General features: G+C 45.3%; 1 protein-coding gene and 1 pseudogene across 11 annotated transcripts in view; one reads left to right on the forward strand and one right to left on the reverse strand.

Moving 5' to 3' along the window:
• The window catches only part of TRERF1 (transcriptional regulating factor 1), a 204,984-nt gene that overhangs the window by 176,261 nt on the left and 5,717 nt on the right, over positions 1–23,006 (reverse strand). The gene's annotated exons all lie outside the window — the stretch shown is intronic.
• The window catches only part of LOC115860574 (small ribosomal subunit protein uS3-like), a 28,499-nt pseudogene continuing 22,210 nt past the window's right edge, over positions 16,718–23,006 (forward strand).

Genomic DNA, 23,006 nt, shown 5'->3' on the forward strand with positions numbered 1-23,006 from the left:
TCCGGGCTTAAAAAAGTTTACAAAGCAATACGTAAAAAAAGTCTACTGTGCCTTCAAAACGAGAGCTGGCTTCTCCTGGCTCCTACCTCTATCCCTGCACTTAGGGATCTCAACACAAACACGTTCAAAAGAGTCTCTCCCAATAGGACGAAGCTTCATGAACCCACCGCCCAACATTTATGGCTTTATTATATCTATCTGCACCCCTAAATAATGTGTTTTAAAATACCTGTTGACTTTAAAATTTATTCCAAAAGTATCATGCCGTATGGAATACTCAGGGTCTTGCTTTTATAAATCCAACCTTAGGAGACTAAGACTCACTCATATCGTTGCATGGAGATGGTGTGCATTCGTGTTGCTGCCAGATAACAGCCCATCGTGTGACCACAGTGTTTTGACCCATTCTCCTGCTGATAAGCAACTGGGTTTCCAGTTTTTTTGCTAGTATCCACTGTGCCACAAGGAACATTCTTAGTACACCCCACCTGTGCCCACATGAATGAGTTTCTCATGACGATTTTACACGCAGAAGTAGAAATGCCAGGTCACGCAGTAGGTGCACTTACAACTTTACAAGATAATATCAAATTGTTTTCCAAAGGGGTTGCATCTGTTTACACACCTACCAGCAGCACATAAGAGGCCACAGTGATCTATATTCTCTCTAATGCTTGCTACTGCACAGCTTCTTAATGTTTGACAATCAAATGGGAATAAAATGGAATCTCACTGTGATTTGTATTCCCTGATTAGTAATGAAATTAAGTGTCTCATAAAAAGAGACAGAGATCCCAACCTAGAGGCCCTGTATTTTTCTTTCACAGCTCTTATCACAGTCTATAATTAAACATTTGTGGGATTACTTGATTAAAGCCCATCGCCATGCCTGTTTTCTTCACCACCGCACACTGTACCAAGGCACAAGGTAGGGCCCCTGTGTGTATGGCGAATGAATGAATGAACGCACGAATGAATGAATGCATAAAGAGCCGAGTAAATGAGACTGTCCAGTTCGTCTTCAGTCTCTGATCTGATTTTGTTAAAAGCCTGGGCTCACCAGTTGGGGTCTGACCTCCACAACTGAGTTATTCAGAGGGGTAGAGGTGATGAGGTGGTACCTCTGAACCTGGACTGAAGGGAGGGAAAGGTCCACCCAGGGCAGAGTCAAGAGGGCAGAGTCAAGTCCAGTCTCCACCCAGGGCCATTAGTGCCTCCTCAATAACAATAACAGTAAAATAACATCTATTGTTGTGAACTGCGGGCCTAACATGGGCCACACACTTCACACCAAATAACAACGATCACACACACAGCGTGCTTATTAGACTCCAGTCACTGTATTATGTGCTTACTAGACTATTCTGATCCTCCCAACATCTCCATGGAATGGATATGACAGCCCCATCTTACAACACAGAAAACTGAGGTTCAGAGAGGCTACGAAAGTGCCCAGTCATAGCATAGAAGGGACAAGAGTCACAGTCAAATCAAGGGCGGTCTGGCCCCAGAACCCATGCCCTTTCCACACACCTGCTGCCAACCTCCCCCCCGCCCCAGGCTTTCTACTTTCTCTGCATGGGCTGCTTTTCCTCCCCATCAGCCCCCACAAAGCTCCTCAGACTCCAAGTTTCGCTCTGCAGCCCACAAATGCTTTCCCTGCACCTGGGGAGCAGTGCTCAAGTAAAAGGTCACTGTGCTATCTGTCACTCAAATGTCTGCTGACGACACACTTACCTGGCAGGTCCCTGGCTCAAAGAGGCTGGGTGTCACCCAGCAGGCTGGTACGAGGAAATCACCCACACCCGGCTCTCCCAGAGTCTCCCAAATTCACAGTTCTCACCAGTGGAGCTTCTGCAGAAACCAGCTCCTTTGCAACTCTGAAAGGGTTTTTACTGCAACTGGAAACAAACATCTAACAAATGCCTACTACACACTCGCCCCCAACCCCCTCACCCCTCCCCCCCAACACATGACATGCCTTACTTACTCAGCAAAAAATACTATGTAGCCACTAAATTATACAATCCAGGCCAATGCATAGAAATATGCAGGCAAAATTAAGTGGGAAAAAGAGCAACTCAAAATAGGATCTACACGCCAAATCAGGTACACACAGTACCCCCAGGCAAGGGGTGGATACTATAAATAGAACTGAGTGTTCCCTAGAAACTTTCTTCACTATGGTTACTTCAGTTTCCAATGCCCCCCAAAAGCTACTTGTCAACTACTTGTCAACACTTGTCAATAACAGGTGTGGTTCCAAAGCAATGTTATTTACAGTAGCAAAGCATTATTCCCAAGTGGAATGAAAGCTCCATGAGGGTCATGATCAGGTCTGGTTTCTTCATAGCTATGCCTCTAACAAAGGGGTTGAAAGAGACAGACTAGGGGTCAGCAACTGTGGCCTGCTACTAAATCCCACCATCTGGTTTTGTAAACACGGTTTGATGGGAACACAGCCACTCACCCACTTACGCGTTGTCTGTGGCTGCTCTTATGCTACAGTGGCAGAGCTCAATACTCAGGACAGAGACATGGTCCACGGAGTTGAAATATTAACTCTCTGGCTTTTTTTTTTTTTTTAATACCCTCTGGCTTTTTATAGAAAGTTTGCCAATCCTTGATGTAATGCTTAGCCTGGTATTCTGCATACAGTGAGGATTCAATCATTTTTATTGAATTAATTATTTCAAATAAGCCTAAGTTAAGCTAATACATAAGAACGAAGACCTTACTGACCCAGGGCACACATTAACAAATGCCTAGCAAATGGGAGATATGTTCTTTTATATTACAAAAAAAAGGGGGGGGGTGGTGCCTGACATCCTCAGTAGGAGGTATGCCTTGAAGATGGATCACACCAAGTTATGCACACGGTACAGCTACAGTGAGAGACAGCTGGCAAGGGCTTGGCAGGCCATCTGAGGGCAGAAGTAGGAGTCAAGTCCGGGTAACCAATCAAGACACTGTCATAATCTCCAAGTGGGGCTCAAAGCAGGATTTTGGCCTCCTTAGCCTTACATTCTAAATAAGTAAGCTACAGGCCCAGAACCAACTAGGGTGAAATGATTTATTTCCTATGTAACTTCTGGTTGGGACAACGCATCAGTAGACAACTGTAGACTCAATAATTTCCTCCTTAATTTATCAGTACATCTGCATTATAATGCAACCGTGTATTTTTAGTTCTGTAGACTTGATTATTCAGAGGCTGATGGTTAGGCTGGTGGCTTTTTGATGGTTAGGCTGGTTCATAATGGCCCCAGAACCAGAAGACAGGAGAGAGGAAATGAAAGGAGGTGAAACTCAAATCAGTTGGTGTTGCTACTTTATTAGCAGATAAGATGCTAAGATTGGGGTGGAGGGGTGGTAGAGGGCGAAAGCCCCGTCTGGAGAGCAAAGGCTCCCCGCAGGCATCCTTCACCAGATCTCCACATCTTACATCACTGCATGGTGACAGCCTATCAATAACACTGGCCTATCCCTATCAGGATCCAAGAGTGAGTATTACTCCCTAAGCTCCCTTCCTTTGTTCATATGGAAAACGTAAAAGTCACAAGGAGATTCACAGCTGAATGAAACTCCAAGGCCTAGAACAAACCCTTGGCCCCCTGAAGTCAGAGGACAGGCCTGCCCTGACTCTGAAAAGCCCGAGGATGGATTCATGTAGGGAAATGTTTAGAAAAGAATGCTGGGAGGAGTCGAAGCCACTTCCTCATCAACCGCTGGGGCCTCCTCCCTCCCTTCCACACACATTAATTACTACCAGCGGGCCTTCCCACTTCCCAGGGACCCACAGATCCAGGAGAAGTTCAACACACTGGCTCTGAGCCACTGGGTTCACCCAAGGTCCCCTGGTAGCACCTCTCCTGCAGCCGCTGAGTCGTGATGGCAGAGCTGACTCCAGCCCAGACCCACAGACCCTTCTAGCCTATCTGTATCCCAGCAGCCTCTCCATGACTACTGACGAACAAAGGTATGACATCCATCTGTCACTTTAAGTGAAAACTAACCATCACTCCAGGAGGTCCACACTCCTGATTTCTCCTTGTGATGTTATTCCTCCAACGGAACCGAACAAAATACGCCTCACTTCCCCCTTCTCTCTCCTCTCCTCTCCAGCCTGCCTCTTTCTTCCTTCCGCCCTGGGTACTGGTGACTGAAGAAAAACCTTCACTGCAGGAAGGCAGGCTTCTCCTCTGGCTGACCACAGACTCTCCCTCGGATGCACCCTGGGAGGTCTGGGACCCCTGCTCCCCTCGACCCCGTGGGCTTCAGGCCGTCCTAAGTGAACCAACCACACGAGAAAACCAAGGACAGGAGGGAATGGAGGAAGCTGCCACCGCCCCCTGTCACTTTCCCCAGGGCCTGAGCTCTGTCAGATTTTGAAGGATAATGAGTTTTGTTTCATAACAGCCTTAAATGAACTGGAAGGGGGAAGGGGATGACAATGATAAAAATCTTAATTAAAAAAAATTCCTACAGGCAGAGACTTACTAGATCCTAAGACGTGATGAAAGTCTCTTGAGCTGGGGGCCCTACAGAGCCCCCCAAGGACCCAGCATTTAACACACACCTATCGAGGGCCTACTATGTGCCTGGCAGGATTCTGGGCGCTCAGGATGCTTCAGGGAACACACAGAGATCCCTGGCTTCTTGGGGTTCCTATTCTAGGAGGAAGGAGACAGGCAATAAAGATAATTAGCAGGTAAGCTATAATGGAATGTTCTAAAGTTAAAGGGTTTGGGAAAAAAGAAAAAGTTGAGCAGACAAAGGGGACACGAAATTCAGGGCGTGGTGTTAAATACAGCGGTGAGGAAAGCCTCAATGAGAAAGACAGACATCTGTGTAAACACTTGCAGGAGGAGACAGTGAGCAATGCAGATGGGTATTTGGGTTACAGAAGAGCAATCCAAGCAGAGAGGACAACATGGGCAAAGGTCCTGAGGCAGAAACATGGCAGGTGTGTCCAAGGAAGAGCCAGGGGGTCAATGTGGCTGGAGCGAGTGAGCAGGCAGAGAACAGTAGAAGATAATGTCACAAAAGCAAGCTGGGGGAGAGGGCAGGGTGTCACCAGACCATTCTAAGGACTCGGGCTTTCACTGACTGAGGTGGGGGACCACGGAAGGATGATGAGCAAGGGAGGAACAGATCCCCTGCAATTCTCTGCCACTCTATCATTCTTCCCCAGTGACCTCCTTTGATACATCTAATAAATACGGCTCAAAACCATCTCTCGTGCAAAGCCCTCTTTGGGGACTTCCCTCGTGGCGCAGTGGTTAATACTCCACGCTCCCAATGCAGGGGGCCCGGGTTCAATCCCTGGTCAGGGAACTAGATCCCACATGCCTGCCGCAACTGAGAGTTTGCATGCCACAACTAAGGAGCCCACCTGCCACAACTAAGGAGCCCACGTGCTACAAGTGGGGAGCCGGCGAGCCACAACTGAGAAGCCCGCCTGCCACAACTAAGACCCAGCACAAACAAATAAAATTTTTTTTAAAAAGTTTAAACTAAAATAGCATTAAAAAAAAAAAGAGCCCTCTCTGATTAATCACTCTAAATTACAAGCTCAAACAACTCTAAGAAAACCAGCAAGCCCCACACTTACCTCTCCCTCAAATCAATGTTAGACCCAAAGGGAAGGAAGGTAGGAAGGTAAGAGAGGGGAACGGGTACCAGGAAAATACAACAACAAACAGAGAGAGACAGGGAAACACGTGGGAATGAACAGAAGGCTCCAAAGAGAGGCAGAAAGACAAAGAAACAGGAGCCCAACTGCTCCTAGGGTCCCTTATTCTTCATCCACTCCAACCAGTTTACTAAGTCCAAAGCACTTAAGCTTTCCAATCCCTGCTGCCCTGTGGCTGCCCTGACACTCCAATCAGTGGAGAGCCCTCTCTTTATACCTCCTTACTCTTTATCCTGATGTCAAGGGAGGAAAGAGACAGATTCCTTTACTCTTACTTTCTAAACTACAAAGGCCCAGCGAACACTAGCCTGTCAGGTGGAAGCAGAAACTCCCTTGTCCTTAAAGCCACACCAGATCCCCAAGAGATTCACTATAAGCCACTGGGCAACCTCACCTGGCCAATCTATAAAGTAAGCTGCCACCACACTGCCCAGGCCCAACAGCAACTTCTGTCCATGGCACCTCCTCCTCCAAATTGTCCCCACATTCACACTCATCCCCCAGCAACCACACGGAGAAAAAAAATAAATGCCCAATTAAGAAAAAGCTCAGGGGCTTCCCTGGTGGTGCAGTGGTTTAGAGTCTGCCTGCCAATGCAGGGGGCACGGGTTCGAGCCCTGGTCTGGGAGGATCCCACATGCCACAGAGCAACTGGGCCCGTGAGCCACAACTACTGAGCCTGCGCATCTGGAGCCTGTGCTCCGCAACAAGAGAGGCCGCGATAGTCAGAGGCCCGCGCACCGCAATGAAGAGCGGCCCCCCCCTCGCCACAACTAGAGAAAGCCCTCGCACAGAAACGAAGACCCAACACAGCCAAAAATAAATAAATAAATTTATAAAAAAAAAAAAAAAAAAAAGAAAGGAAAAAAAGCTCAGGGGGACTTCCCTGGCAGTCCACTGGTTAAGACTCTGTGCTTCCAACACAGGGGGCGTGGTTCGATCCCTGGTCAGGAAACTAAGATCCCACATGCTGCGTGGCACAGCCAAAAAATTTAAAAATAAATAAATAAATAAAATTTTTAAAAAGAAAAGGCTGGGGAAGCCCTGGAATAAGCTAAAATTGGTAGAATTATAACAATTAGCTCAAGATGGTATAGTGTAATAGCTAAAAGCGCAAGATCTAGAGCCAGAATGCACGGTCCAGTCCTGCCACTGAAGAGTGCATGACCTTAGACAAGTTACCTGTGAGAACTTGGGTAAGTTACTTACCCTCCCTTGCCCCAGATTCCTCATCATTATCTAGTTCCTGTGTCCTAGGGCTTCAATGAGGAAAATTAAAGTTAGTATTATAAAGCATGTAAAAGAATGTCTGGCACATGGTAAACATTATATGAATCCTTTTGTTGGTTTTTTTTTGCGGTACGTGGGCCTCTCACTGTTGGGGCCTCTCCCATCACGGAGCACAGGCTCCGGACGCACAGGGTCAGCGGCCATGGCTCACAGGCCTAGTAGCCACTCTGCGGCATGGGGGATCTTCCCGGACCGGGGCACGAACCCATGTCCCCTGCATCGGCAAGTGGACTCTCAACCACTGCGCCACCAGGGAAGCCCTATATGAATACTTTTAAAGAAAGAAAAACAGGGAATTCCCTGGCGGTCCAGTGGTTAGGACTCGGCACTTTCACTGCAGAGGGCCCGGGTTCAACCCCTGGTCGGGGAATTAAGATCCCACAAGCAACGAAGCAAGGCCAAAAAAAAAAAAAAAAGAAGGAAAAACACTCTTTAAAAAGGATAGCATCTTTCTAAAACACCTGAGAGAAAAAGTCTATATTTTATTTTTGTACGTGACATGTGCATGAAAACAATTACTACTGATAAATATTTTCAACTCCGATAATTCCTATTCCATACTTTTAAAATAGTAATAAAGTATTATGGCACAAAGATTGCAGCATTACTTACATAAGAATATTATGGTAAATGACCTAAGTATCTGACAGTAGAATGGTTGAGCAGATTACAAAAGCCATAAGAAGGGGGTTTGTGCAGATATTAAAAATCACCTAATGGGGGCTTCCCTGGTGGCACAGTGGTTGAGAATCTGCCTGCCAATGCAGGGGACACGGGTTCGAGCCCTCGTCTGGGAGGATCCCACATGCCACGAAGCGGCTAGGCCCATGAGCCGCAACTGCTGAGCCTGCGCATCTGGAGCCTGTGCTCCACAACAATAGAGGCCGCGATAGTGAGAGGCCCGTGCACCACGATGAAGAGTGGCCCCCCGCTCGCCGCAACTAGAGAAAGCCCTCGCACAGGAATGAAGACCCAACACAGCCAAAAAAAAAAAAAAAAAAATCACCTAATGAAGATTTTCTTAAAGACATGGAAAATACTTATAATGTCAAATAATAAAGGATACAAAAAACTAGACTTCACTTTCAGCTATTATGACATAACTGCTAATAAACTAACCCTCCTGTATAGAACCATAAAAAGTAAATAAAATACAAAATAATAACAATAATAATAACTGTTTTCAGGTATAGGAGTACAATAAGGCAACTAGGACTTGAGAGGCCAAGGTCTTATAGGAAAGGGAAGCTTGTGAGGTATATATTAGTCCTAATGTTTCCCCTCAGGACATTTGCCGATTTGGTAGAAAGAACATTAAGGTGAAACAAAAGGCAGCAAATTAAAGCTTGCAGCAGCTTCCTCCCTGGACTGAGAAGACAAAAACTGGAGCTCAGGGCTATGACAATATCTAGGATTTAAGAGGCCAAGATCCCAGAGAAAAGGAACCACACATAAGTGAGTTCAATATTCAGCAGCAATTTCCGCTGAAGGCATTTGCTGACACCTAACCCATGGGTGTACAAGGCTAGACTCTGGGAATCTAGCAGCAAGAAGCTATTAAAAGACTTAAAAGGTAGCTAGAGATTTTAGTAGTTTCACAAGGGCAGGGAGACAAAATTTGGATATCAGGGCCTATTAAGAAAGGGGGATCCTAATAAACACCCATCCTACAAGTAAGGGCAAACCAGAAAAACCAGCCTTGACTGAATCAAGGTGATACAACATACGAGCCTCTACATTGTCCATGTAAAATGCCCAACATTCAGACAAAAATGACCAAGCATGTCAGGAAAAGGACCAAACCAAGAGAAAAATACAATCATTAAAAACGGTCCAAGACATATTTTATTATAAATATTTACAAACAATAAAAACAAACAAACAAATTAAGAATTAAATAGATGAAACAGTAGAAGAGATGGTGGGTGAATTGGAAGACAGGACAGCAAGAAAAAATATTCATATTAAAGCACAGAAATTACAAAAACAAGCTTCAGCGACACACAGGCTACCATGAAAGGGTCTAACTCATGTGCAGAGGTCTAAGGAGATGAGAGAAATAGTAGACCAAAGCAACCTTTGAAGAGAACTGCCCAAGACTTTTCTAAAACTGACAAAAAACATCAGGCCATGAATTCTAGAAGCTCTCCAAACTCCAAGGGGTTTACATACAAAGAGAACCATACTTATGCACCTCATAGTAACACTGCTAAAAACACAGAGCCAAAGGAAAAAATATATGTTAATTTCAAAGCAATCATAATAAAACTGACAGATGACTTTTAACAGAAATGAAGGAAGGCAGAAGACAATGGAATGATATCTTTAAAGGATTATTAAAAAACAAAAAGCAAGCTAGAATTCTATACCTGGTGAAAATATCCTCCAAATATAAAGATGAAAAAGACATTTTCAGACACAAGAACTGAGAGAATTGTGACACCAGCAGACACATTACACGCACACGTGCACACACACACACACAAACAATAAGGAGAGACAAAAGAAAATTAATCTGAAAGCATGTACGTGGTTATATAGGGAGAAATGAAGAATACCAAAAAGAGTAAATATGTGGATGAATCTAAAATATTGTTAATTTTTAAAAACAATATCTTAGGGATTAAATTCTTATGATAATTTTATATTCTTATAGTCTCTTATATTTGGATTATATTTTATATTGTATTATGATAATTTTATGGGATAAAAGTTTTGTGAGAATTAAAATCACAACAAGACCGCAAAAGTCAATATGAAGGTATAGGAGGTATAGAAGTCTAAGTGTTCTAAGGAGCTTGCAATGCCCAGGAAATGGTTAAAATACTACTTTAGGGTAGACTCTACAAAAACAAAAATACAAAATCACAGACAAAGCATCCAACTATGCAAAGGTATATATATTGAAAAAAATACTAGAAAGAAACCCCATTTTTTAACACTGCGGTTCTATCAAGATGACTGGTTTTCATTGTCTTTATACTTTTTGGCTTTTTCAGTAGAAAAACTTTTTTCTCAATATTTGGTTTCATATAACACTAGACACTATTTTCTTATACTTGCAGGAGGTGAAAGTAGCCTTCATTTTCTTATAAAGGTTCAAAAAGAAAAAATTCCTAGAAAATTGAACCAAGACCCTGTATTTCTGCAGTCAATTATTAGCAACATTTATTCTAAAAATACTGTTTGTCTACCGATTACAGACCAGCTATCTGACATATCCTGTGCCCTGGGTGCGGAATGACTGGTCACTCACACTGGGTTTCGTGAGAGAGAAAGCACTCCTAAAGTCTTCCTTCTCAATAAGTATGAGGAAATTCTAACTTGGCAGTCGCTTTTGAGAGTAATTCAAGTCATCTGCATGGTCTTTCCACAACAGAAATCCAAAGAGCTTGCTAAATTAATAACAGTCATCAAGGGGCTTCCCTGGTGGCACAGTGCTTAAGAACCCGCTTACCAATGCAGGAGACACGGGTTCGAGCCCGGGTCCAGGAAGATCCCACATGCCACGGAGCAACTAAGCCCATGCGCCACAACTACAGAGCCTGCATGCCACAACTACTGAAGCCTGTACGCCTAGAGCCCGTGCTCTGCAACAAGAGAAGCCACCACAATGAGAAGCCCATGCACCGCAACAAACAGTAGCCCCTGCTCGCCGCAACTAGAGAGAAAGCCCGCACACAGCACCGAAGACCCAATACAGCCAAAAATAAATAAATAAATTTTTAAAATAAATAAATAATAACATTCATCAAGCAAGAGACGTTTGTACTCCACCTTGCAGCAAGAAAAAAACTGCACCCCAGAAAAGGAATGTATATTGCTTAGAGAGTAATCCATGCTCACAAGAATGACCATTTTTTGAAAATCAATAATATTAGGGCAGATGGGATGAGGTGGGTACTGTCATATGCTGGTAGTGCAAATGAAAATTAATTTTTTTTTTTTTTTTTTGCAGTACGTGGGCCTCTCACTGTTGTGGCCTCTCCCGTTGCAGAGCACAGGCTCCGGATGCGCAGGCCCAGCGGTCATGGCTCACGGGCCCAGCTGCTCCGCGGCATGTGGGATCTTCCCGGACCGGGGCACGAACCCGCGTCCCCTGCATCGGCAGGCGGACTCTCAACCACTGTGCCACCAGGGAAGCCCGAAAATTAATTTTGAAACTGTGTGAAGAACAATTAGGAAATCTTATCAAGAACCTTAAAAACGCCCACTCTCTTTATCACAGTAATTCTCCTTTCCAGGAATTTAGCCTAAGAAAATAATCTGAGATGTGATCAAAGATCTATGTACATCTATGTTCTATGATCTTTGTTCATCAAAGCACTATTTATAATAATCAAAAATGATAAACAAGCTAAATTTCTTTTTTTTTAATTAATTATTTGTTTTTGGCTGTGTTGGGTCTTCGTTGCTGTGCGCAGGCTTTCTCTAGTTGCAGCGTTATTATTTCCAATAAGTGAAGGATCCTGGATTCAAACCCAAGCAGTCTGATTCCAGAACTTATATTTTTAATCACTAAACTACACTGCCTCAAAAAAATACTGGATGGAAATTATTAAAATGTTAACAGGAAGGAATATAAGATTCTTTTTTTTTTTATAAATTTATTTTTATTTTTGGCTGTGTTGGGTTTTCATCGCTGCGCACGCACTTTCTCTAGATACAGCAAGCAGGGGCTACTCTTTGTTGCGGTGCGCGCGGGCTTCTCGTTGCAGTGGCTTCTCTTGTTGCAGAGCACGGGCTCTAGGCTCGCGGACTCAGTAGCTGTGGCTCGCGGGCTCTAGAGCACAGGCTCAGTAATTGTGGCGCACGGGCTTAGTTGCTCCGCGGCGTGTGGGATCTTCCCGGACCAGGGCTCAAACCCGTGTCCCCTGGAATGGCAGGCGGATTCTTAACCACTGCGCCACCAGGGAAGCCCGGCAGGCGGATCCTTAATCAGTGCGCCACCAGGGAAGCCCACAGGAAGGAATTAAAGACAATTTTTATTTTCTTCCTTAGAACTGTCGATATTTTCTGGATTCCCTATGATCACCATGTACTATTTATAGTCTCCTTCTCCAAAAGAAAGTTCTATGTACTCTTTTCACTTACCATTTACACGATTTCAGTGAAAAAGTCTTAGCTCTAAAGAAGCTTTGAATCATGTCTTCTCCAGGCTTTACAAGCAGGAGAACATTTGTAAATCTGAGCATGACATTCTGACCAGGGAAAGGGGATGAGCCAAGACTATGGACTCTTCCATTCCACAAATACGTGTTACCCTCTGGCTGACAAGGTGCTAATTTTTATGTATATTCTGCCCTTAATCTTCCCAATGACCCATTCAAGTAGATGTGACTATCTCAGGAAACAGAAGTTTAGGAAGGTGAAGTGACTTTCCCGAGGTCATGAACGCCACTCCAGCTCTGGTCAAAGGTCTGCCCACCAACCGTTCCCTCAAATCATGTAGAACAATTGGGGCAGAGCTGAGAGCATGTTCAGGCCCAAATACTACATCCCTCAGTGTCTCCATTTCCTCACTTGTATAATGGCGATAATAATGCCTTCCTCATGGAGTTGCTTTGAGGATTGAACGAGGTAACATATGTAAAATGATGGCATGCTTTTGCACTTACTAGGTAGCTGTTGCGCTTTGAAATGCATCCTATCCCCAAACATGCACAATGCGAGGTCACCACCACCAGAGCACAAAGCCTCACCTTCCGAAAGAAAAGAATCCTCTTATGCTTCTCTGAACTCCACCATCCTGGTTCCTTCTTAACTATCTCAGAGCCACTGGATTGATCTCAGTTACATCCTAGACTCCTTTTCAAAACTCTCTTCTTAAATTTAAGCCCCCAAAAGTGTCCTCAGAGAAGAACCTGGCATGGGTTGTCAAAGACAGAAGGCTGAAACCCCAGCCTCTGTGCTCTGCGCTTGTGCTCAGATCTGATCATAAATTGAGACATGGGACGACCCAGAGTGAGACATTCCCTGGAGGAAAAAGAACAGCTGGGCACAGGGCGGAAGGGGAGGTGGAAAGAGGGCAGCCACCAACAAAGTGGAGAGTGGACAGGGAGGGTTTCCGAGTATGTGGCCGGGGGCCCCAAAAGGGAAAGGGATTGGGGACCCAGAAGAAGTGAAAGGGAACTCTTTTAGCAGTTTCCCTCGGATATGGAAAAGAGCAGCTAATATGGAAAGAGAAATGGTAGGAGGCCCTGACTTGGCAAGATGGTGATGCTATTCTTTTTTTTTTAAAGGACAGCTTTATTTTTTTTAATTTATTTTATTTTATTTATTTATTTATTTTTGGCTGCGTTGGGTCTTCGCCGCTGTGCACGGGCTTTCTCCAGTTGCGGTGAGCAGGGGCTACTCTTCGTTGCAGTGCGCGGGCCTCTCACTGCAGTGGCCTCTCCCGTTGCAGAGCACGGGCTCTAGGCGCATGGGCTCCAGTAGTTGTGGCTCACGGGCTCCAGAGCACAGGCTCAGTAGTTGTAGTGCACAGGCCTAGTTGCTCCGCGGCATGTGGGATCCTCCCGGACCAGGGCTCGAACCTGCATCCCCTGCATCCGCAGGCAGATTCTTAACCGCTGAGCCACCAGGGAAGCCCCGATGATGCTATTCTTTAACATCACTGCCACAGACTACGAAGTCCAGACCCTTAGCCCTCTTGCCCCTGTGCTTCTAACACTTTCCTAACTGATCTCTTGGCCTGCAGGCTCAGTCAAGCCAGCCTGTCCTCCACGCCTCTCAGGGTAATCTTTCTAATACGTAATACTGACGTGACCCCATTGTTCCCACACCCCAAACCCTTCAGTGACTCCCCCACGGCCTATAGGGTCAAGACCAAGCTCCATAACGGGGCACTGGCTCCCCCCTGCCCAATCCCTTGCTTACTCCTCCAGCCTCATCACCTGCAAATGCCACTGAGAACTTCCTAGGTGCCGGGCCCCAGCTGGGTGCTGGGGACACAGTGATAAACAAGACATGACACAGATGAACAAAACCTAGTTCATGCCTTTAAGAAGCTGAAGCTGTCACTGTTTGCAGATGACATGATACTATACATAGAGAATCCTAACAATGCTGCTACCAGAAAACTACTAGAGCTAATCAATGAATTTGGTAAAGTAGCAGGATACAAAATTAATGCACAAAAATCTCTGGCATTCTTATACACTAATGATGAAAAATCTGAAAGTGAAATTAAGAAAACACTCCCATTTACCACTGCAACAAAAAGAATAAAATATCTAGGAATAAACCTACCTAAGGAGACAAAAGACCTGTATGCAGAAAATTATAGGACACTGATGAAAGAAATTAAAGATGATACAAATAGATGGAGAGATATACCATGTTCTCAGATTGGAAGAATCAACATTCTGAAAATGACTCTACTACACAAAGCAATCTACAGATTCAATGCAATCCCTATCAAACTACCACTCGCATTTTTCACAGAACTAGAACAAAAAATTTCACAATTTGTATGGAAACACAAAAGACCCCATATAGCCAAAGAAATCTTGAGAACGAAAAATGGAGCTGGAGGAATCAGGCGCCCTGACTTCAGACTATACTACAAAGCTACAGAAATCAAGACAGTATGGTACTGGCAAATAAAAAACAGAAATATAGATCAATGGAACAGGGTAGAAAGCCCAGAGATAAACCCACGCACATGTGGTCACCTTATCTTTGATAAAGGAGGCAAGAATATACAGTGGAGAAAAGACAGCCTCTTTAGTAAGTGGTGCTGGGAAAACTGGACAGCTACATGTAAAAGTATGAGATTAGAACACTCCCTAACACCATACCCAAAAATAAGCTCAAAATGGATTAAAGACCTAAATATAAGGCCAGAAACTATCGAACTCTTAGAGGAAAACATAGGCAGAACACTCTATGACATAAATCACAGCAAGATCCTTTTTGACCCACCTCCTAGAGAAGTGGAAATAAAAACAAAAATAAACAAATGGGACCTAATGAAACTTCAAAGCTTTTGCACAGCAAAGGAAACCATAAACAAGACCAAAAGACAACCCTCAGAATGGGAGAAAATATTTGCAAATGAAGCAACTGACAAAGGATTAATCTCCAAAATTTACAAGCAGCTCATGCAGCTCAATAACAAAAAAACAAACAACCCAATCCAAAAATGGGCATAAGACTTAAATAGACATTTCTCCAAAGAAGATATACAGATTGCCAACAAACACATGAAAGAATGCTCAACATCATTAATCATTAGAGAAATGCAAGTCAAAACTACAATGAGGGGCTTCCCTGGTGGCGCAGTGGTTGAGAGTCCACCTGCCGATGCAAGGGATGCGGGACTGTGCCCCAGTCCGGGAAGATCCCATATGCCGCGGAGCGGCTGGGCCCGTCAGTCATGGCCGCTGAGCCTGCGCGTCTGGAGCCTGTGCTCCGCAACAGGAGAGGCCACAACAGTGAGAGGCCCGTGTACCACAAAAAAAAAAAAAACAACTACAAGGAGATATCATCTCACACAGGTCAGAATGGCCATCATCAAAAAATCTAGAAACAAGAAATGCTGGAGAGGGTGTGGAGAAAAGGGAACACTCTTGCACTGTTGGTGGGAATGTAAATTGATACAGCCACTATGGAGAACAGTATGGAGATTCCTTAAGAAAACTACAAATAGAACTACCATATGACCCAGCAATCCCACTACTGGGCATATACCCTGAGCAAACCATAATTCAAAAAGAGCCATGTACCAATATGTTCATTGCAGCTCTATTTATAATACCCAGGACATGGAAGCAACCTAAGTGTCCATCAACAGATGAATGGATAAAGAAGATGTGGCACATATATACAATGGAATATTACTCAGCCATAAAAAGAAACGAAATTGAGTTATTTGTAGTGAGGTGGCTGGACCTAGAGTCTGTCATACAGAGTGAAATAAGTCAGAAAGAGAAAAACAAATACCATATGCTAACACATATATATGGAATCTAAGGGGAAAAAAAAGGTCATGAAGAACCTAGGGGTAAGAGGAGAATAAAGACACAGACCTACTAGAGAATGGACTTGAGGATATGGGGAGGGGGAAGGGTAAGCTGGGACAAAGTGAGAGAGTGGCACGGACATATACACTACCAAACGTAAAATAGATAGCTAGTGGGAAGCAGCCGCATAGCACAGGGAGATCAGCTCGGTGCTTTGTGACCACCTAGAGGGGTGGGTTAAGGAGGGTAGGAGGGAGGAAGACGCAAGAGGGAAGAGATATGGGAATATATGTATATGTATAACTGATTCACTTTGTTATAAAGCAGAAACTAACACACCATTGTAAAGCAATTATACTCCAATAAAGATGTTAAAAAAAAAAAAAAAGAAGCTGAAAGTCATGCTGGGGAGACAGACACAGAAAGGGAGCATTGCAGTCGAGATGGACAGTGGGATGGAAGCCCAGCCGGGCTGTTTAGGGAAGGCCTCTGGAGGAAGTGGGAGTGAGCCAGGTGAGGGACAGTGGAGGGAACATTCCATGCTGAAAAACACCTCAGAGCAAAGTTTGTGAGCAGTGCTATCTGACAGAACTTCTGCACTAATGGAAATGTTCTACATTTACGCGCTCCAATATGGCAGCCACTAGCGGTGTGTGGTTATTGAGCACTTGACACATGGCTAGTGCAACTGGGGAACTGAATTTTTAATTTTATTTATTTTTAAATTCATTTAAATTTAACTCGCCATGAATAGCTAATGGCTACCATGCTGGACGGCACCGTTCTAGAGCATTCAACTGAGGGCGATGGAAAGTGCAACCAGACAGGTAAGCCCTGAAGTTGAAGTGGTGCTGCAGTAAGGCCAGACTGTATGTGGTTTCCTATACTCACCAGGCCATCAGCTGTCTACCTGTAAGCCGCCCGCTGGACCCACACAATCCACCCAGGTACCACCTCTCTCTGAAGACTTTCCTCCTACTTACTATTTCTGAAGTTTTGTCTTTTTCTAGGCAGGCATCACTGTGTATCTTACTTATGTGTCCTCGTAACAGTCCTCCACTAAACTCTGAGCACCTTCTCTTATTTGTCTTAGTACTTCTAGCCACTGGTAAAATCCCAGCACATGGGAGGCAGTCAGTAAACGCCTAGCGAACAAGTGAGTTGTCAGCACAGGGACCATAGCCTGGCAGGGATGGCGGGGGAGGGCATTCACCTCTTCTATCAAAGATGTGAGCCCCTAAACTTGACCTTCCTTAGAATGACGGCTCTGCCCAGGAGCTCGGGAAAGGTTCTCATGACTGTCCTGAGCACTCTACCCTTAACTGTCATTGGCAGGCCTTGGGGTGGCTCTATTTTCCCCAAGTTCCTAGAATCTAGAGACCTATACAAGGAAGGTGACTAGCCAATTTTTAAAGGCAGCATAGCGTAGTGATCAGGAGCCAGTCTCTGGAGTCAGTCCTAGGTCTGGAGACCAGCTGGGCAACGTAGCCCCTGAATGTCCTTAACCGCGTTGCTGAAATGCTCGAAGCCTCGGTTTCCTCAAGTGTAAAGAAGGCACCACGTCTGCCTCTTACAATTGTTGTGCAGATGACATGCCTGACACATCTGCACGAGGCCAGCCACACAGTAAGCTGTCTGTAAGCAGTAGCTACTGCTCCTAAAGCGATGTGGAACCCTCACTTCGGTACCCCAAGGTATATGCAAATTCCCGAGCCCCTAAATCGGCTCTTCGTGATGCTCCCTGGGATGCAAGGGGTATAATCCAATCTGTGACTCACGATGTGTTGCCAAAAATCTCCTCGAGTCCCCAAAGGAAAATTTATTTTAATTCCATCTAACTTTAAAAATTAAACAGTTCTCACGGCATTTTGGGGTGGCAGGGGTGAGGAAGGAGACCATGAAATCCAACAAGCCGCTTTTAAAAGGTTACAAACTGACTGGAGAAAGAAAAGAGAAGGCAGCTGGAGGGGGTGAGCACTGGGGGATGGGGACAATCCCCTGAGTCTCTGCTATTATTGAATACCCCGACCCTCAAAGCAGCCAAGCAGCCCCCTCCTCCACGTGGGCTAAGCTCCGTTAATGAGAAAGCAGAGCTCTGCCTACATTACCACAATAATGATTTCCCGGTTGCATTTTTACATGCCTGCTGCTTTATCACAGCAGAAGTAGACATATATTTTCAATAAATCCCTTCTCTCCTTCCTCCTCCCCAACTTGAGCTCTCCCAGTAAATGTTGTTCCCTCTGCACCCTCCCCCAACGCAATCCCAACCCCGGAGCACAATGAGTTCCACTAATCAAAACAGAAAGAAAAAGAAAAATGGAAAAATCACAGCTGCTGAAAAACAGCATTCGCTACAAGTCAAAGCCCTCCACATTTTTTCTGCCGGCAGCTTTTACTACTTCAAGGACACATCACCCCTCCCCTATCAGGAATCTTACGTAGAGTTGCTTAAAGGGGAGGGAGGAGGGGATGGCGAAGGAATCTAATATTCACTCTTTCCTATTTTGACTAAGCCAGCACAGACAGAAATATAGATAAGGCCTTGAATAAGTGATTCAACAAAATGTCACTTATTAAAAGAGATGGGGGATGGGGCCACATTTGCATCTGAGTTAAACCACCCCAGCTAAAGGCTGCCAGGCCAGAAAGGCAAGGGAGAAGAAAACATTTCTCCAGTCTGGTCTCCTTCAGCGGCTGCAAGAGCTGACCCTGGTGGCAGAGAGGCCCGGATTTCTCCCTCCTCCAACGAGAACCGATGGGGAGAGAACCAGAGAGGCAAAACCAAAGCAACAAAGGAGCTGTAAGCATTTATACTGTACTAACTAGCGCCAGGCTCTGTACTAGGTGACGGGGGAGCAAAATTGAGTGATGACCCAGTTCTGCCTTCCCAGGGCAGTCTAGAAAGAGTCAAGGACACGCCCAGTGGTCAGGATGACCACAGCCCTGTGAGCCAAGGGCTGCAGGAGCCCAAGGGCATCCCCCCTCTAGCCCACCCCCCGGTCTGGCCCCAGACCAGGCACACAGGGCCCTCAAGAAAGACTTAAGGAATGAGTATGTGCACAGTGAAATTGCTGGAATTCCATGCTGGTCTCTAAAGCTCAGCCTCTTCAAAAGGAAAGAGGCCACTGAATGTCCTTACCTACCCCGGCTCCCCTTGAAAACCCCTCCTCAGCTCCCGTGTGTTCACCCAATTAAAACAGAGAAGTGAACAAGTCCCAGCACTTGAGAATCAGCTCATTACGGATAGCCTTCAGTTGAATTTTAAGACAGTTTGGTATCTTCCATTGTGATGACCACAGAGGGAACTCATATGACACTCCTATTAAAACTCCTTGGATATGGGGATATATGTATAGGTATAGCTGATCACTTTGTTATACAGCAGAAACTAACACACCCTCGTAAAGCAATTATACTCCAATAAAGATGTTTAAAAAAAAAGATTAAAAAAAACACAAACAACTCCTTGGGCATCGACTCCATTCTTTTTTCTTTTTCTGTTTTAAAAAGTCCTCCAAAGAAGCTGGGTTGGAGGCTGTTTCCCAAAGATGAGGAGAGGCTCTCAGACCAGCCTCTGTTATACCCTCTGTTACAACAAAGAACCCTAGGGGGCCCTCAGAAAGCCTCACCCAGGTGGTAAACCTGCTCTAGGTCCCGTGTGTTCAAAGTCAGAGCCTGCAGACTAAAGGCCGCAATCTCTAGAAATGACCACGGAGGCGCTCCACAGAGGGGACAGGGCTGAGAGTAGGAGGCTAATGAAGAATAGCCCCTAGATCTGTTAAAGTCAAGTTTGGGCTTTCATTATGAAGCAGCCTTAAAGCTGTGTGCTCCAGCACAAGCCAGACAATTCAATTTTCTGACAAATGTAATGCCCCAAACATGCTTAAATCATCTGAGTATTTCCAGCTAAGGTCATTGAGTTCTAAGCCCCAAATTCCCAGATGATCTTCTTGGTCTCCATGATCCTTTGCATATATTCTGTACCACATCTCTTACTGAATACCATACAGCATTATCTGAGAGTGCACAAAATTGGAGACCGTTCAAATTCTGGCATTAAACTAGGGCTTTGAATGCTGGCTGGACATGTGACTCTGGGTTAATCACTTACTTATATTTTTTCAATTCTACTTCTTGAGCCTCACTTTCCTCAGCTGTAAAATGAAAATAATATCTACCTCCTATGGTTGTTGCAAGACAGTTAAAACAAGACATGCCAAAGAGGCTTTGGACCCATAACATGCTATGTAAACACTGGTTATTACAATGACATCACCCATTTCGTCTCTCGCTCTGATTTTTTGTTGATTATTTTCCCTCTCTGTGAAACCAAATTGATATCGGTTCCACTGATCTCTCAAAACTGATAACTTGTGTTTATTTTACAAACACAGGAAGAAGTCCTCTTATCTACAGGTGTGCAAAATCTCACTAACTGCTGAATCTAGGTGATGGGCACAACTGGAGTTCATTATACTAGTCTGTCTGCTTTTGCGCGTGTTTAACGTTTTTTCATAGTAAAAATTAATTTTAATAAATAAATAAAGCATCACCCTCTTAGGCAGAGGCCAGAAGTCCAATTAGTAAAAAGCACTGGTTGCTTTTTAAAACTAGAAATGACTTTCCAGCATACACAGTAAGACTAAGGGCTAAGGACTGTAAGGTGGACTCAGTTTTACAGAACAGTTCTCATTTGCAAAACAAACTTGGAAGGGAAATGAATCACTGCTATGACCACTGGGCCACAGCTGGGATTCTTGGGTGGGTTCAAGGTTCCCCTGCACCAAGTTCACAAACCAAGTTTATTTGGACCTTTGAATAGGCAGGTCTCAAATTCTATATATGGAATCAGAGTGTGAACCTACACAGACTGGCATTTCACAGCCAGCTTTTCTGATGCCAGTCTTCCAGCAGTAAGACCAGTTTCGCTGAAAGAAATCACAGAGGACTTGAAAACCCCAAACAGAAAGGGGCTACAAGGAGGGAACAAGAGAGAGTAGACACGGTGAAAGGGGTTTTTAGCAGAAGATTTAGGGAACTGACGGCAGTTTTTCATTGGTTGTCAGGTTTCACATCTAAAAGGCGATCTGGCTGAAGATCACTGGCTGAAGATCACTGCACCTCGCTGCCGCCTGTGTGCGATGCCTCTTACAGTTTACATAGCACTTTGCGTACATTATCTGATTCAGTCCTCACAACTCTCAGAGAAGAGGCGACAGATGGTATCACCCTCTTTTTACAGATGCGGAGACAGACTCGGAGGCTGACTTGTCCAGAGCCATACGACGGAGCTGCACCCCAACCCAGGTCTTCTGACTCTGCTCACCCACTCACCTGCCATACAGACCCCATCGTTGGGGCCACCGGGGCAAGCAGGGCACTCTATGGCCTCTTTTTGTGAAAGGCCGCCTGAAGTAGAAGCAGCCCTTTCGCCTTGTTTTTTCCTTGCTCAAAACGTACAACACAGTGCCCACCAACAGGGTTGCAAATCACAGATGTCTTCTGCCAATCATAGTTTTCAAATAAATCTAATGTAAGGCCCAAATTACTTTAACTGAAGACTCTCTTCCCCAAGCGAAAGAATCCGGTCTTTCCTTTGTACTGCTCAGTAATGCAGTCAAATGTTCAGAAAAATGCAGTACAATTTTCTGATGCAGTCTTAACCCTTGTCATCTCTGGCTGGTGTCAAAGCCCGAGCCCAAACCCCTGCCCAAGGCTAGCGCAGCCTCAGCCTGGAGAGACAGAGCACCTGTGCCCCAGCACCGCTCCCCACCCTTCCCTCACCTGCACCTTCACTCTTCCTGGATCTTCCCTCCAGTCATCATGAAGGAAGTGTTCCTCCCCCCGGCCAAGGCCAGATCTTCCCCACAGACTTTCTCAATGGCTTTTGCTCAGCTGACCCAACCCATTGCTCTTGAACAATCCCTCCCTCTTCACTAGTCTTTCCCATCATCACACACACAGACCAGCAGCACCGCCCCCAAAACCCTTCCCTCTACACACATGTGCTTCCAGCTCCCCCTCCATTTCTCTGCCCCCCTTTCACAGTCAAATTTTGCCCCAAAGTTGTCTCCACATGCTACTCCCAGTTCTTCACTTCCTATTCCCCTCCCAACCCTTCTGATCCTGCTCTCACCCAATCCATTGCTCCATTCAAACTGTTCTTTGCAAAGTTGATAATGGCCTCCATTTTGCCAAATCCAGTGGTGACTTTTCTGACCTTAAACTCATGAAACGTTTAACACTCACTCTGACCCAACACACACACACACACACACACACACACACACACACACACACACACACAGCCTTTTCTTCTCTCAACAGACTCCGTAGAGCACCTCATCCAGTCTCCTGGATTTAAATACCAGCCCTTAGTTGATGGTTCCCACATTTTTATCTCCTGCCTGGCCATACCTCTGGCACTGGACATTATATCAGACTGCAAGCTTAACATCTCCACCTTGAGTCTAACAGGCATCTCAAACTTAGCGGTGTCCAAACTGAAATCGCTTGATTCTGCTCCCCGAGACTCTTCCTCGCCCCCATCTCAGCAAAGAGCACCACCCATATCTACCCAACTGCTCAGTCAGAAACCTCAGTTATTAGATTCCTCCTCCCCAACCTCCACCAAATCCATCAGCAAGCCCTGCCCATTCTACCTCTAATAAGCATCTCACACCCACCTGCTCCCCTGCATTCACCTCCTGTCACCTCCCCACCTGGCCTGCTCCAAATGTCTTTTTATTGCGCTCCCCAATTCCACACCTGCCCTCTCCACCAATGCCACCCCCTTTAAACACGAGTTAGGGGGTGTCACTTCCCACTGCAAACTTCCAATGGCTTCCCACTACCCTTCAAATGAAACCCAAACCTTTCCAAGGCCCCAAGTCCTGCATGATCATCTCAGGCTGCCCTCTCCCCCTGCCCCCTTGTCCACCTGTGCCTCTTTTTAGTCGTCCCCCGCCCAAGGCCAAAGTCCTTCCACACAGGCCCTCCTCTCTCTGCCTGATGCTCTCTGTCTTCCCCTCACCCCCAATCCTCAGAGAGGC

The sequence above is a fragment of the Globicephala melas genome, chromosome 11 (genome assembly GCF_963455315.2).
Source record: "Globicephala melas chromosome 11, mGloMel1.2, whole genome shotgun sequence".
Lineage (NCBI taxonomy): Eukaryota > Metazoa > Chordata > Mammalia > Artiodactyla > Delphinidae > Globicephala > Globicephala melas.